Source organism: Phascolarctos cinereus, unplaced genomic scaffold (assembly GCF_003287225.1).
Source record: "Phascolarctos cinereus isolate Bilbo 61053 unplaced genomic scaffold, phaCin_HiC Scaffold_9;HRSCAF=440, whole genome shotgun sequence".
NCBI lineage: Eukaryota > Metazoa > Chordata > Mammalia > Diprotodontia > Phascolarctidae > Phascolarctos > Phascolarctos cinereus.
The window spans coordinates 57,895,843-57,910,256 of NW_027556402.1; the positions used below are offsets into that span (position 1 = coordinate 57,895,843).

The window sequence follows — 14,414 nt, forward strand, 5'->3', positions numbered from 1 at the left end:
GCTTTCTTTCCAAAGAGCAAGCATCTTTTAGTTTTATGAATGCAGTTACCATATGCAATGATATTTGAGTCCAAGAATGTAAAATGTGATACTGTTTCCATTTATTCTCTTTCAATTTCCCAGGAACCGTCAGGACCAGTTAATATTAAACTTCATGCCCAGCTTTTTTACTCTTTTGTCCTCATCAAGAGGCTTCTTAATTTCTCTTCAATTTCTGCCATCAGAGTGATATCAACTGCATATTTGAGATCATTGATATTTTTCCCCCCCTGGCAACCTTAATTCTAGCTTTTGATTCATCCAGCCTAGTATTTTGCATGATATATTCTGAATATAAGTTAAATAAATAAGGAGACAACATACAGCCTTGTCATATACACCTTTTCTAATCTTAAGCCAATCAGCTTTTCTGTGTTTAATTCTAACTGTTGCTTCTAGGCCTGTACAAAGGCTCCTCAGGAGACACTTTCATCTCTTTCAGGACTTGACACATTTTGCTGTGATCCACAAAGTCAAAGGATTTAGTGTACGCGATGAAGCAGAAGCAGATTTTCTTTTGGTCCTCCCTTGCTTTCTGTATAATCCAGTGAATATTGACAATTTGTTCTTTAGTTCCTCTGCATCTTCAAATCCAGCCTGCTGGCTAATTCCCAATTCACATATTGTTGGAGACTAACTTGAACAATCTTAAGCATAATGTTGCTGGCATATGAAATTAGTACAATTATTCATTATTTTGAACATTCCTTGGCACTGCCCTTCATTAGGATTGGGATGTAAACTAATCTTTTCCAATCCGGTGGCCACTGTTTTGCTTTCCAAGTATGCTGGCATATTGACTACATCACAGTAACAATATCGGTTTTTAGGGTTTTATATAGCTCAGCTGGAATTCCATCACCTCCACTAGCCTTTTTGTTAGCAGTATTTCCTAAGGCCTACTGGACTTAATTCTCCAGTAAGTTTGGCTTCATGCCAGATTCCATACCATTGTGATTATCAGTGATGTTAAGATCTCTCTTGAATAGTTCTTTTGAATATTCTTGCCACCTCTTCTTAATATCCTCTGCTTTTGTTAAATCCCTATCATTTGTCTTTTTACAGCTATCAAACTACAAAATGGGAGTGAGCATGTCACTAAACAGCAGATTCTTCAAAAATGGACTGGAATAGGATTTATAGAAGCCTAGATGATGGAGTAACCAGTAAACTGCTGCAAGTATCCCATACTCCCCTCCAACCAACCATAAAAGAGAGACCACAAACAAATCCTGAAAGAGGAGAACAAGCAAAAAGATGGGGTGAAACACTCTTTTAGCCCAACAAACTTGGAGGCTTGGTGAGAAAGGTCCATCTCACTGGGGTGAAAGGGGAGCCTAGCCCAGGACAGGAAACATCTCAGCAAGCTAGCAGCGAGTCACACTTTAGCAAACAAGTGGGAAATCCTGAGCCCCAGTGTGGTGGAGCAGGCAAACACCAACACTAGAAACTCCACATGCCTTAGCATATCCAAGGGAACCTTCAGGCTCCAGCTCTAAGAATTACCACATTTCAGCATAACTTGGGGCAAACAGGCACAAGATTCCAGAGACAGTACCATTTCTACCCAGGGAGCAGAGCTCAACCTTAAAAGAAAGGAAAAGGGCCATAAAAAGGGATGAGCAGAAAACAACAAAATAGAAACTGGCCATAGAAAGTTGTTATGGTGACAGGGAAGACCAAGACACAAACTCAGAAGGGGACAAAAATCTCAAAAATGGCCAAAACCCCAAAGAAAAACAAGAAGTGGCTTCAAGTCCAGAAAAATCTCATGGAAGAGCTCAAAAATGATTTCAAAAAACATATAAGAGAGAGAAGAAAAATTGGGAAAAGAAATGAAAGAGATGAAAGAGAATTATGGGAAAAAAAGAGTCATCGTACTTGAAAAGTGCTTTAAAAGTAGATTTGGCCAAATGGAAAAAGGAGATAAAAAAATCCACTGAAGAACACAACTCCTTAAAGGCTGCAGTTGGCCAAATGGAAAAGAAAGTACAAAAATTAATTGAGGAAAACAAAACTTAAAACTTAGAATTGAACAAGGTGGAAGATAATGACTCTATGAGACACCACTAAGCAATTAAACAAATTCAAGAGAATGAAAAAAACGGAAGAAAATATAAAATAACTCATGGGAAAAACAACTCACCTGGAAAATAGATCCAGGAGAGAAAATATCAGAATCCTTGGCTTGCCTGAATACCATAATCAAAGGATGGATTTGGTCAGTATCTTTCAAGAAATTATCAGGGAAAACTGCCCTGATATTCTGGAATCAGAGGGCAAAATATGAATTGAAAGAATCTACCAATCATCTCAGCAAAGAGATTCCAAAATAAAAATCTCAAAAGATATTATAGAAAAATTTCAGAAGTATCAAGTCAAGGATAAAATATCACAAGTGGCCAGAAAGAGACAATTCATATACTGGGGAGTCACAGTCAGAATCATATAGGACTTGGAAACTGGAATATTGAAGGATCAGAGGTCATGGAACATGATATTGTAATCCTAGCAAAAGAGCTAGGACTACAATTAAAAATCACATATCAGCAAAATTAAGCATAATGCATCAAGGGGAAAATGGTTAATCAATAAAATAGAAATATTTCAAGCCTTCATAAGGAGAAGATCATAACAAAACAAAAAATTTGACCTCTGATATTAAAACCCAAGAGAGGGAAAAAAAAACAGGTAAAATGGGAAAAGAAAGCATAAGGGATTCAATAGAGCTAAACTATTAACATCACCACATGGGAAAAATGACATTTGTAACTCTTAAAATTATGTCACTAACAGTACAGATAAAATGAATATACATAGAGAATATGACTATAAGATGAATTTGAGGAAATAATATGAAAATTAAGGGATAAGAAAGAGGAGTACAAAGGTTGTAGAAGGAAGGGAGAGGTAGAATGGGATAAATTACCTCACATGAGGATGTGAGAAAGACCTATTATAGTGAAGGGGAAGATGGAGGGGTGCAATAAGCATCACTAGAATATTCATAAGTATTGGCTGAAAGACGGAATAATACACACAGTCAGTTGAATATAGAAATCTATCTTACCGTAGAGGGATGTAGGAGGGGAGGAGACTAAGTAGAAGGGCAGGAGTCTGACATCATGGAGGGCAAATCAGGGGAAGTGGTAGACAGGAGCAAATACTTGTGAGGAGAGAATGGGAGAAAGGAAAGAGAGGATAAACAGGAGGAAGAATGGAATGGAGGGAAATTCACAGGTATTAATTATAACTATGAATGTGAATGAGATGAACTTTTCCATAAAATGGAAGTGGATAGCCCAGTAGTTGAAAAACCAGAATTATGCAATGTATTGCTTATAATAAATACACTTAAAGCAGAGACATACAAACAGAGTAAAGGTAAGGGGCTGGATCAGAATCTGTTATGCTTCAGTTGAAGTAAAAAAAAAAAGTAGCAATGTTTTCTTAGACAAAATAAAAGCAAAAAATATACCTAATTAAAAGATAAGAAAGGAAGCTACATGTTGCTACAAGGCATTGTAGACAATGAGATAATCAAATGAGAAAAGCATGGAATAGTTTACCTGTCAGGTCTGTGGGGAAGTGAAGAATTCATGGCCAAACAAGAGATAGAGAGCATTACAAAATGTAGAATAATTTTAAACATATTAAAATGGAAAGCTTTTCTACAAACAAAACCAGTGCAACCAAGATTAGAAGGAAAGCACAAAGCTGGAAAATAATCTTTACAGAAAATGTCTCTGATAAAGGCCTCGTTTCTCAAATATTCAGAGAAAAGAGTCAAATTTATGAGAATGCAAACCATTCCCCAACTGATAAGTGGTCAAAGAATAGGAATACGCAGTTTTCAGATGAAGAAATCAAAGCTACTCATAGACGTATGAAGAAGTGCTTTAAATAACTTTTGATTAGAGAAATACAAGTTAAAAGAACTCTGAAATGCCACCTCACACCAATCTGATTGGTTACTATGACAAAAAAGAAAACCGGTAAATTTTGGAATGGATATGGGAAAATCGGAACACTAATGCACTGTTGGTAGAGTTGTGAACTGATCCAAACACTGTGAAAAGCAATTTGGAACTATGCCTAAAAGTCAAGCAAACTGTGCATTGATCCAGCAATACTAGGTCTGTATCCCAAAAAGGGAAAAGAACTTACACATATGAAAATATTTATAGCAGCTCTTTTCATTGGACATTGAGGGGATGACCATCAGTTGGGGAATGGCTGAACAAGATGTGAAATATTAATGTAATGGAATGATATTGTGCAATAAGAAATGATTAACAGGCAGAATTCAGAAAAATCTGGAAACACTTGTACAAATTGATGCAAAGTGAAATAAGGAGAACCAAGAAAACATTGTACACAGTATCAGCAACAACCTGTGAGAATCAACTATAAATGACTCAGCTCCTCTCATCAACACAAAGAACTCACAAAAGAACATGCTATCCAAATCCAAATAAAGAACTGGTGAACTCAGAATGCAGATCAAAGCACATTTTCACTTTATTCTATTTTTTATTAATTTATTTTGACTTATCAACAATCACTTCCATAAGCTTTTTCAGTTTTAAATTTTTCTCCCCCTCCTTCCCTGCCTATTTCCCTAAGAGGGGGGGCAATCTGATATGCATATACATATACATTCCTTTTAAACATATTTTCACATTAGTGATGTTGTAAGAAAGAATTAAAACCAAAAAGAGGAACCACCAGAAAGAGGAAACAAAAGCAAACAGAAGAAAAAAATAGCAAATAGTATGCTTCCATCTGCATCCAAACTCTATAGTTCTTTCTTTGGATGTGGATCGCATTTTCCATCATAAGACCTTTGGAGATGTCTTAGATACTTGCATTGCTGAGAAGGGCTAGGTCTATCAACGTCAGTCATCACACAACATGGCTGTTACTGTTTTCAATGTTCTCCTGGTTCAGCTCACTTCCCTCAGCATCAGTCCACACAAGTCTTTCCAGGTTTTTCTGAATTCCACTTGCACATTGTTTCTTTCAGCACAATAGTATTCCATTGCATTCATATACAACAACTTGTTCAGCCATTTCCCAATTGGTGGGTAGCCTCTCAATTTCCAATTCTTTGCCACTGCAAAAAGAGCTGCCATAAATATTTTTTTTTACATGTGGTTCCTTTTCCCATTTGTATGATCTCTTTGGGATACAGCCCTAGAAGTGCTATTGTGGGTCACTGGGTATGCACATTTTTATAGCCCTATGGGCATAGCTCCAAATTGCTACCCAAAATGGTTGGATCATTTCATAATCCCACCAATAATACATTAGTGTTCTGATTTTCCCACATCTTCTCCAACATTTATAATTTTCTTGTTTTGTCATCTTGGCCAATTTGATAGGAGTGATGTGGATTTGCATTTCTCTAATCAATAGTGATTTAGAGCATTTTTTCATATGACTATAGATGGTTTTAATTTCTTCCTCTGAGAACTGCTTGTTCATATTCTTTGACTGTTTATCAGTTGGGGAATGGCTTGTATTCTTACAAATTTGACTTAATTCTCAAATTATTTTAGAAATGAGGCCCTTATCAGAAACACTGTATATAAAAATTCTTTCCCACTTTTCTGCTTTCCTTCTAATCTTGGTTGCATTGATTTTGTGCAAAAACTTTTCAATGTAATGTAATCAAAATTATCCATTTTGTAGTTTGTAATGTTCTCTACCTCCTGTTTGTTCATGAATTCCTTACAGTCAACCACATCCAACTGATAGAAAACTGAGCTGTGCTTCTCCAGGTCCTTGTCTTTCTATTTCTTCTTCCAGAAAGGACTGAAGCTCCGAGACTTGGCTGAGTGGTTAACTGGGCCGTACTTGCCACTCTCCACTCTTGCAGCTCTGGAGAGTCTATCAAGCCTGCAGCCTCTCTGGCACAGCCTTCTACCCTGCCCTGCCACCAATTTCTGTCGTCCTTGTTGATTATCTGAATGATGTCTCCTGTGGTGAACTTCAGGCCTGCTTTCTTGCAGACGATTAGGAGATCCTTCTGGGAGTCGTAATCAAATTGGGCCCTCATGAGCTTCTGGCGAGCAGGGAGATAGCTCTGCTGGTTGGGAATCACTTTCAATGACATTGTTCCATTCTTTCAGCATCTTCTGCAGCTGATCAATAACAGAGCGGTTGGTAACACTCATGCCACTGATTTCCAAGATCTCATCTTCTACATAAAAGAAGTCTTGTATGTGAATCATTCCTCCATGGAGAATTCTGGCCACCATGCAAGACTGTTTCCTATTCAGCTTCAGAGTAATTCCCGTGGGCTCCTCGGTGGCTTTCTCAAACGGAATAAGGCAGACTTTCCGTGGCTCGCGGTGGCTGCGTTGTACAGGTCCAGGACTAGCTGGTGCAAGAGACCCATTGGTGTATGTGTCCTTGGTCGCAGCATTTGAAAGAAAGTAAACAACCTAGGGCTTGGTGCGGTTCTGCAGCAAGTGGGTCAGGCAGAGGTCAGATAGGGCCATCCACATGCTGCTCGTGCTCTCCCTCCAGCTCGACTTGAGAGTCATCTCAGGCCAAAAGAAAGGCTGCCCGGAGCCTGGCACAGCCAGAGATGCGGCCAGGCACTGACTGACTGACCGATCGGCCATCGCTGCCACTGTCGCTGGCAACAGGCAACCTCCAGGAGCTCTGCTGTCCCAGAGGAAGACGAGGATGAGCCGGGGAAGGAGATAGAGGGAGACTGAGGGGAGGAGAGAGAGAGAAAGACAGAGAAAAAGAGAGAGAGAGACTGAGAGAGGGAGAGGCCATATGAATTATTATTAACATTAACCTATAACTGCATAAAATGGAAAATTGTGATCTGAATAAAACCCTGTTGATGAGTGTTCAAAAGTACATAATTGAGGAAAAATAAAATTTATATAAACAAAAAAATGAGCTTGAAGTAATTTTTAACAAGAAGATCAGTGTCTATAAGGGGACATGTCAACTAAAAATCTCTAATGCAGTATTAGACAGTATTCAGAAAACCCATGAATCTACTCATAATGAAGAGATAACTCACCTGTACACTTCCCTACTAAAAAAACCCAAAAACTAAAAACAAACAAACAAAAAAACATATGTTGGTATTGTGTTTGGTGCTGTATACAACATAGGGATGACATCAGTAAATTGGAGAGCATCTTTGGCTGTTGTTTGTTTTTGTTCAGTCTGCAGACTTCAGGCCCAACACTCTATCCACTGCACCATCTAGTTGTACCAGAGAGCTTCTTAGGAAAAGCAGCCAGGATGGTTAAGAGTCTTTATTCAATATTTCTAAATGGGATTAATTTAGTAGTCTTTAGACATTCAAAGAGTTCAATTTGTGTTGAAAGGTAATGAACGTTCTTATAAATAATATGAGAATTTTATAACAAATTCCCATATCTGCTTTATTTTTCAGGGAGGCGGTATAGTAGATAGAGCATTGGACTTGGAGCTAAGATGTGCATTAAAATTTGGCCTCAGATACTTACTAGCCTTGTGACAGTGGACGAGTCACTTAACCCATGTTTGCCTCATTTCTTCATCTTTAAAATGGAGATCCACTGGAGAAGAAAATGATAAACCACTGGCCAAGAAAACCTCATGGGAAAAGTTGCACAGGGTTTGCCAGGACTCAATAATTGATGACAACAACAATAGCAACAGGAAGCCCAGACTCAGTTTCTAACATTTGTTTTAAAGGGACTGACATATTTTCTTCTAGTGTGGCAAACTGTAGAAAGTAACCTTGTTGATTTCTCATCATAAACATAGTGACCACATGACATATGTTGATGACGAAAAATGCATGTAAGCAATGCTATAAAGTGTTCTGTAGAAAGTGAATACTCAATTAAATTTTTACTCAATCAGCAGCACATGGAAATTTTGATGAAATTCAGTGAAATTGACACAAACAATATTTTTTTAATTTTACAATTAAATATAAAATGAAATTAAAAGTATTGATTTTGTAATTTAATTAATATTTTAATTTATGGTTGCTACAATTTTGTTAGTAAACCTATTTTCCCTCTATTTTTAAAAATGAGATCACTGTTTTATAATTTTAAGCCCATTATAAGTTAACATACAAGACCATAACAATCAGCTTTTTTTCTGTTTTAAATAGATATTTAACTGGACATATTTTTAATAAAAATTTTGCTTGTTACATATTCAGAAACAAGGCGTACAAGAATGAATAAATAGATATGTTTCTTTATCAGTCTTATCTTTTCTAATTGTATGACTGTAGAAAACTCATGTAGTTTGAGCCTTAGTTTCCTTATTTATAAAATGAGATAGATAGTACTTGCATAACATCACACAAGGTATAGGTGTGAGGAAACTGCATGTAATGATATGTTCACTATTACAATAGCTAATATTTATAGAGTACCTGTCATGTGACAGTCACTGTGTTAAGACCTTTAAAAATATCACATTTGAGCTTTATATCAACTCTAAGAGGTAGGTACTATCATCATCCCCATTTTACAGATGAGAAAACTGTGGCAAACGGAAGATTAGTGACATGCCAAGTGTGATACAGTTAGTGATTATCTGAGGTCATATCTGAATTCAGATCTGCTTGATCTCGTATCTACTATGCCACCTAACTACCATATTTTATATGTTATTATTTTGTAGAAAATATAGATTTATATATGTGATTCATTTGTTAATCTTAACACAAAAGAGGTTTTGTATTTTTTCAAATTCACTTGTTTTTCAAGCATCTATTAATGAAGAATTGATTAATTTCATAATAATTGTAAATGACTATCATACTGCTACATCAACACCGAATTTTGCTTCTGTCACTTAATACGTATGTGACCTTGAATAAAGTACTTAATCTCTTCGTGCTTTAGAAGCCTCTTCTGTAATGTGAGGTGATAGAAGCAAAAGTAAAATCAGGTCCCTCTTAGCTCTTTGTGTACAATGATTCTATAATGTTTTTACTTGCAATGTCCCCTGTGATCTCTAGACAATGAGAGCCTTCCTTTACTGTTGCTTCTGGTTACACAATGGTAACCTGGCAAGTTACCAAGTATTACCTGAAAATATTAACTTTTTTTTTTAATGTAATGAGGCAGCTGTACAGAGTACAGCTCTGTTCAGAGCAAACAACTTGATGAATCTTATTGACTGACTGTAGAACAAGAAATTGGTTGAAAAAATTGACTTTTAAAGAATTATTTGAATTTGCGTTAAGTTACTTTGGTATTTAAATTTATTGTTAAAATTTTAGTCACACAGAAAAGGTACTTTAAACATATTCAAAGTCTCAAAAATCCAACTTCTGCAAAATTCAACGATTGAAAAATTGATATTTATATGCATCAGAGGTACTGTGTAGGCTCTGAATCAAGGACAGACTGGGAGAAAATCATATCTATTGGAGAACCATGATGTGATAAAATTCAATGAAATTCACTTTCTTGAAATTAAATATGGAAATAGACAGTAAAGATTAAGGATAATGATTTCAAAGTAGGAATGGAAATGAAGTATTTGTAGTATTTTAAAGATTAATCTTATGACATTTTCCTGAATTCTGATTTGACATTTATAAATTGTGTCTTTTTTGATGTTGTAAAAATTATTTTGTCAACTCTCTACAATTCATACTCTACTACCAAGGCAAAATAATGGCATATAGCATAGACTAAAGTCTATGTGAAGAGGAAATCAACTTTAGATAAACCTTTGGAGAAAGGGGAAGAATTTGAAAGTTGCAAGTGATTTCTGATTAACAGAGAACAGCAGCTAAATCCAGAGTCTGTACCTTTTCTTCCCATTCCTCCTCTTTGGATGAATCAAGAGAGGAAAAATCACATATAAACCCTTACCCTTACAATGCATAGACAGCCATCTGGACTGTCTATAAACTATTGGGCCCAAAGACAAATATTCCTCCCCATAAGATAGGAAGAGAAAGTATTCATAAGGTTATACAATCACCCCATAATTGACCAGACTATCCAGCCAAAGTAAGGTAATATATGATATCATGTGGACCAGGAGAAAAGATGTCACTAATTAGACTTATATACTATCTATGCACCAAAATAATGTGGTGGTTACATTACCTTTCTCCTCTCACATATGCCTGGTAGACTCCAAGGGTACACTGAAAGAAGTAAAATAATTCCATTAAAAATATATTTCTAAAAATCTACATGAGCAATGGATGAAGTGTAGTGATGAGTCACAATATGACAAGGAACCAGGCCAGAGAGAAAGATAGAAGAGTCAAGTACGGCAGGAATCTTTGGAGCAGAGGACAATGAAGCCGTGTCACACAACATGTGGGAGGACACTCATTGACCTTGACTGTATCTGACAATGCAAATTACTTCAACTTTTTAGATGTCTGAGGGAAGTTTGAATTAAAAGAGGTAGGAGCCATTTATCTCACTCTCCTGAAAGAAGAGAGAGTTTTGTTCTCTGTTGCTGAGAATAGAGATGAACCTCACAACAACAGCTAGCACTTATATAGAGCTTATATAGTGCTTTTAAATTTACAAAGTGATTATGTATGTTATCACATTTGATAATCATAACAATCCTGTGATATGGGCATCGTTATCCCATCATTTTACAGATGAGTAAACTAAGTCTAGAAGAAATGATGTGACTTACTCAAGGCCTCACAGATAGTAAAGTGTCTGAGGCACAATTTGAACTTGTCTTCTTGATTCTTAATGCAACACTCTATCCATTACATCATCTAGTTGCCTAAAATTTCAGGAACACCTCAAAAATAAGATACCACAATCATAAAACACAGACATTCACATGTAAAATGGTGGCATTAATTTCCCCTTAGAAAAGGCCTTGAATGAAAGTTTCCCTAGGATACAATGGGCTTTAGATAGATAGCTGATTTCCATAAGTATGCAGTGCTTACTTTCAGACTGAGACTTTATTTTTTAACCACAGAGGAAAATTGTCCCAAGAGTTGTAGAAAAGGCAGAATTTGAATGTATCTTATCAATGGGGTGGCATTATGGAAATGGGACTTGATATCAAATGACCTGAGTGGCTAATTGACTCTATTACTACTTGTGTGACCTTGGACAAATGATTTGACAGCATTTCAGTTTCCACATCTGCAAATGAAATATTGAATTTGATAGTCTCTAAAGCTCCTTCAATTTCTAAATCCTTTCATATGCAATTCCTCCATTAGGGAATCTATTTGAGTGACATGGCACATAAAATCAAAACGTGGTAAATGGGGAAATTGTCATAGATTTTTGATTTACTCATAAAACCTATTTTAAAAGGATTATTGAACGTTTAAACTTTTATTTGTCAATTTCCTAGCTTTTAGAGCAGTGATGTCAGACTCAAATAGAAATGGATCCCTGAAGGTGCATATAGATAGAGAAAACTACAAATTAACATTATCTATGTCGTACTGAATTTTTATTTTATATTGTTAAACATTCCCTGATTACATATTAATCTGATACAGACACTCATGCTTACCCATGGTAGAGGTGAGGGAGGCATCAATTTGACACCTTTACATTAGAATAGGAAGACTTCTGCTATATTCCTTCTTTAATGCAGCCTGAATGAAAAACAACAAGAATTAACAGTTTATGAATAGACAATGTGTAAACATTAATTTAAATAGTGATACTTTAGATTAATAATTCTTGTCCTGGGGTCTGTGAACATTTTTTGATGTGTTTATTTGTGTTCATAACAGTATTTAAACAATTGCTTTGCTTTGTAATTCTATACATTTCATTTTATGCAATTAGGGATGTTATTTTAAGTAGCAGTCCAAGCTTTATCACACTGTTAAAAGAGACCACATACACACAGAGCTAATAACTGATACTGCTCTGGATCTTTGTACAATAGCCAAGAATTTGATATTTTAATTGGGGAAGTGGAATGTATCAGTAATTACATTTTTCAAATAAAAATTGATGACATAAGGAAGACATAGCAATAGTACCTAAAACAAAATGAAATAGGAATAGAGATATGGTCAAAAAATGAAATTTCAAAATATAAACTCTGTAAGAGTAAGTTTCAGATGAGCTGCTGACTTGTTCAGGTTGAAGAAATTTCAAAAATTGAAGTTTTCTGTAACAGATATCCCAGGTATCGGCCGGGAGAGAGAGAGAGAGAGAGAGAGAGAGAGAGAGAGAGAGAGAGAGAGAGAGATGCACTAAAAGGCAAAGACTTGGTCTTTGAGATAATGAACTACACAAAATTTATAGATTTCTACTGTAAATATGGAATCTGCTTGGCCAAATGGTGCCTGAGTCAAGAATCAGGCACTGTGATTGCTAAAAATAGACAGGCTGTGATTACCACAGACACTATTAATATCACAACTCATCCTTCTTTTGACCATAAGGTTATTGTTGAAGAGTTGAAGGACCTGCCATAAATGGTATATATTATATTTGGGGAAAGACATTAGTCAAGCAAATGTAAAACTTATTAGATAAAAAGGCTTTTATTTTCAGATGTTAATCAATATTGTTTGTCTTCCCCCATAGCTTTCTTCATTTTATATCTATAATACAATGATATTGAATCAGAATCACAGAAAAATGAAATTTGCATTTTAAAGGTATCTCAGCAGTCATTTTGTCCAGTCCATATCTGAAAGATTCCCTACTGTTACATTACTAAAATGTGGTCATCCAGTCTTTGCTTGAAGACTTCAAAGGAAGGGAAACTTAGCACCTCAGAGGGAATGCATTCTAATTAACATATAAATCGAGTTTGAAACTAACCAGTGAATAGTACTTTAATGTAAGCCTTAAAAACCTTGTGTGCATGTTGTACCAGTTACCTATCAATTCCTAAACTAGGAAGTCAATATAATGCAGAACCTAATAGAAGGTTAGCTTATTAATAGAAAACAAAAAAACTGGTTAGAAATGCTGAGTGCAGCAGTTACATTTTCTTTGTGTCTGTGTTTACGTTCTTTTTGTGAGTAGATATTCATGTCATTTCACAAGCTTGCTAATTAAGAATCCTCTCCAGTTTAAAAATCCCTGCTCATTTTACTTTGGGCATTTGGCTTTTCCAGTACAGGATTATCAGCAAATGACAGATACTAATGTGATGTTTATAATCCTCCCTGTTCCCTATGCAAAAACTTGTCTATTGAATAGAAGCAGCATACTGAATTTTACTAAGTGAAACAAAAAAAAAGTGCTGCTAAATCACTGATGAGTAATCATTGTCAAACTTGTCAAACAGAAGCTATGAATAATATTTAACAGTTTGACACTAATTTGACACAATTTGAATTATGCTGAATTAAATTAGCATCAGAATGCTCAAATAATGACTAGGGCTGCATAGTGTATATCTAATCAGTACCTTTCCACACTACAGAAAATAGAATAGGTACTTTAAAAGCACATGGCTTGATATGAATAAATAACAAATGCAAATAGAATAATTCCCTGCACCAATTAAGAGAAAAAAAAAAGGAGCTTGAAATGTTAAAGTGAAGATACACTGAAAGGCCATTGAATTTTAGTATCAATTTAGCTTTCTATCCACTTACCACAGTAAACTACGTCTGTCCAAGTGTTTCTCTCCACAAAAGGTCAATGAGCATATAATCTGGAAATATGAATAGAAAAGAATAAAAGTTGATATCAACTTGGGCACCTATTCATTTGAATTTTCAGTGTTACTGACTCAGTCACTCTGGAGGTTATGGAACTATTCTTTTGGCTGTTTTTTTTTTTTATTTGTTGTTGTTGTTTGTCTTATTGCTTTTAATCTAGCATTTATGAACCCCTTGAGGGTCCATAGATAAATTCCATGGGGTCTGTCAACTTGGAATGGTATTCGTGTATGCATTTATATGCATATATACACAAATACATATGTGTGCATACATATGTACATATGTATATCTGTGTCTGTTTATACATGCACACACATGTATGTATGCATGCATTTACGTAATTATTTTCACACACATCTATCTTGAATTTAACATTTCCTTCAACTATAAGTTAGACAAAAATATGCAACAAAAAACTCTGAAATTGAGTGCATAAGCTTCGTCAGACTTCCACAGTGTCCAAGATAGAAAAGAACTTAAGTATCTATTATTAAAGACCTTTAATCTGTAGGAGTGCATGATTTTCAATACGAACCTAAATATTTATGCTATCATGGGTGGTCACATACTTTAGAAGTTCATTTATATTTTAATAACTAATTTATAGCACTTACTATTTTACATTTGTATACATAGCTCAGTCCCATTTATCCCATTTCAGGAATCAGCAACTCAGACTTCAGGAGTAAAAATTAACATATTTGAAGCCCTCTGAGAATGATTTGGAAATATA

General features: G+C 35.5%; 1 pseudogene; it reads right to left on the reverse strand.

Moving 5' to 3' along the window:
- Positions 1-947: 947 nt before the first annotated feature.
- LOC110195635 (55 kDa erythrocyte membrane protein pseudogene) lies at positions 948-6,590 on the reverse strand (annotated as a pseudogene).
- Positions 6,591-14,414: the final 7,824 nt, after the last annotated feature.